The 3,195-nt window shown below is 42.3% G+C and overlaps 1 protein-coding gene across 1 annotated transcript in view; it reads right to left on the reverse strand.

The window, feature by feature from the left end:
- PBRM1 (polybromo 1) overlaps positions 1-3,195 on the reverse strand; it is a 159,019-nt gene that overhangs the window by 74,216 nt on the left and 81,608 nt on the right. The gene's annotated exons all lie outside the window — the stretch shown is intronic.

Consider the following 3,195-nt stretch of genomic DNA (forward strand, 5'->3'; position numbering starts at 1 on the left):
GGTTGCTGTGAACTGTGATGCCACGGCTTGAGGCTTTGTCTCAAAAAAACCCAAAAAAACAAAAAACTTGAAATGGAAAAACACTAATTCCCCTTAATTGTTAGGTAATCTTTTTTGAAGTAGACATTAAACACCAGGAAATAATTAAGACTATAGGAAGGTTTTTTTAATTTTATTTTTTGCAGTTTTTTTGCTGGGGCCAGAGCCCTACACAGGTGCCACCCGAGGCCTTTTTCTTAATTTTTTTATTTTTTGGAGACAGTGTCTCACTTGGTTGCCCTTGTAGGGTGCTGTGGCATCACAGCTCACAGCAACCTCTGTCTCTTAGGCTTAGGCAAGTCTCTTGCCTCAGGCTCCCGAGTTGGTGGGACTATAGGTGCCTGCCACAATGCCTGGCTATTTTTTTGTTGCAGTTTGGCCGGGGTTGGGTTCGAACCCGCCACCCTCGGTATATGGGGCCGGTGCTCTACTCACTGAGCCACAGACACTGCCCTATAGGAGGCTCTTTGATGCTCCCCTATTCTTGTTGTCCCATGGGTCCTTTTTACCTGGAAGGGAGTCTGAGTGTTTAATCCAAAAATACTGCTAAGAGATGAATAAAGCAGTAACCAACTGGCTTAAATCAGCACTGTGCTGCTACTAAGTACTGCTAATGGACAAACCACTGTCACCTGACTTAATTTTCTCTTTTGTCAAGTCTCACTGTTCAGATTTCATTTCAGGATATGAAGCTTTAAGTAATGTTGGGTAGGGGCAAATGGTGATGAAGCACGACGTTCTTAGAGATAAACATGGAAATTTATTATATGTAGTCTTCACTGAATTCATAAACTTAGTATCTCTGAGACACCTGGCTCCGTTACTGGCAATAAAAGCAGAGTCTGTCATTTACTAAACTAATGCATCCTCATCAATTCTTATTAACTACTTACTCTTGAGTTTTATTAGGTTACAATACTGCCTTTGTTCACAAAGGTAAGAATGGCTTCCTTTATGTTTTCCAACAAAGCTCTGGACACAAAAGCAAAACCGTATGCATCATTATCTCATATAAATACACCTTGGACTCTATCTCCCAGGCCTCAAAAACAAAAACCAACATTAGCAATGAAAGAATGAAAAAGTTTATGTCCTAGAGATATAAATCTGCTTAATTCTTGAAATAAACAAGTCATCTAAACAGGATAAACAAAATTCCTAATAATCTAAGAGATACAGAGTCTCTGGAATACTCACAAAACTAACCCCAAGATGTAAATGGGTTGGGGAGGGAAGGAGAGAACAGAATGGCTTTAGACTTAAGGACTATATAAATAAAGTAAGAGCAAGAATGGGCATCTAATGGAGTGGCACCCATAGCACCATGGTAATAGTGCTGGCCACATACACCCAGGCTGGCAGGCTTGAACCTGGCCCAGCAGCTAAACAACAATGACAACTGCAACAAAAAACAGCTGGGTGCTGTGGCAGGTGCCTATAGTCCCAGCTACTTGGGAGGCTGAGGCAAGAGAATCGCTTAAGCCCAAGAGTTTGACGTTGCTGTGAGCTGTGATGCCATGACACTCTACTGAGGGTGACATAGTAAGACTCTGTCTCCAAAAAAAGAAAAAAAAATGGGCATCTATGTTCAATGAAAGCAGTGTGCGGCTGTGTTGTCCATTGGTGTATGCCATTCATCTACAACATGCTCATTAACTGGTAGTGATTCAATAAAAATGTGCTAAATAAATTAATAACTCAGCACATTTTGATTCTAATTATGTCTTGCATCTTTGAAGAATTAGTGATTATTTCTTTTTTTTTTTTTTTTTTTGAGAGAGCCTCAAGCTGTCTCCCCCTGGGTAGAGTGCTATGGCATTACAGCTCACAGCAACCTCCAACTCCTGGGCTCAAGCGAGTCTCCTGCCTCTGCCTCCCAAGTAGCTGGGACCACAGGCGCCCGCCACAACGCCCGGCTATTTTTTGGTTGCAGTCGTCATTGTTGTTTGGCGTGTCCGGGCTGGGGATTCGAACCTGCCACCTTAGGTGTACGTGGCTGGCGCCTTAGCCGGTTGAGCTATAGGCGCCGAGCCTGATTATTTCTTAAATGTGTCATTCAAAGGCACACATTTAGGAAATAGAGCCACAAATCTAACCCTATCTCTTGAATATACCATATTCATTTCTTAACCCTAGGCCTTTGCCTTTCTTTGTATTGCTTGAAATATCCTCTTTCATATTCATTTTTTAATTTTGTTTTTCAGAGATAGGGTCTCACCCTATTGCCCAGGCTAGAGTGCAGTGGTGATCATAGCTCACTGTAACCTCAAATTCCTAGGTTTAAGTGATCCCTTCAATCCTCCCATCTCGGCCTCCCAAAGCACTACGATTACAGGTGTGAGCCACCCCATACAGCCACCCTACTCATCTGAAGCCGACCCATTCTTCCTTGCTGCCTCATGCCTTTTTCGGAGAACTCTAACCCATACATCATCTTCTTTACTAAATATCAAGTTGTGATATGTTGTCTCACATTTGTAATTATTTTTCCCTAAGCATAGATCCTATTCCATCCATCAGACTTCAAGCTCTTAGAGCAGAGCTCAAAGCTTGTCATCTGTAGCTGTGCTCCTTGACTGATGTCCTGGTAACTGTCTCAGCAGCAGCTCTAGGCAGTGGAGAACAAGACAAGTCACACCACTTACTAGCTGTGTGACTTTGGGTAACTTCTCTCTGCCTGTGCCTCTGATTTGCCATTTGCAAACTGGGAAGATTATCACTTACCTAGAAATGCTATTGTTAAGGATTAGATAAAATGCTTAGCATGGTGATTTATAAAGGGCAGATACTTAAGAGAAATAGCAAACTTTACTGTTTATTTTTCTTTCAGGGTCCAAATCAAATGCTGGCTTTGCACAGCTTCCCCAGCTAGAATTATACTGTCTAAAGTTCTTGTCCTCAGCATGATAAGACTATAAATTTCAGGAAGGTAGGGTTTATATATTTCACTCTTTACATACTCCCAACGATCTCTAAGAGCACACAGGAAATACACTATACCTACTGAACTGAATTTGTCTTTTTTTTTTTTTTGAGACAGAGCCTCAAGTTATCCCCCTGGGTAGAGGGCCATGGCATCACAGCTCACAGCAACCTCCAACTCCTGGGTTCAAGCGAGTCTTCTGCCTCAGCCTCCCAAGTAGCTGGGACCACAGG

The sequence above is a fragment of the Otolemur garnettii genome, unplaced genomic scaffold (assembly GCF_000181295.1).
Source record: "Otolemur garnettii isolate 467f Iridium unplaced genomic scaffold, OtoGar3 scaffold00032, whole genome shotgun sequence".
NCBI lineage: Eukaryota > Metazoa > Chordata > Mammalia > Primates > Galagidae > Otolemur > Otolemur garnettii.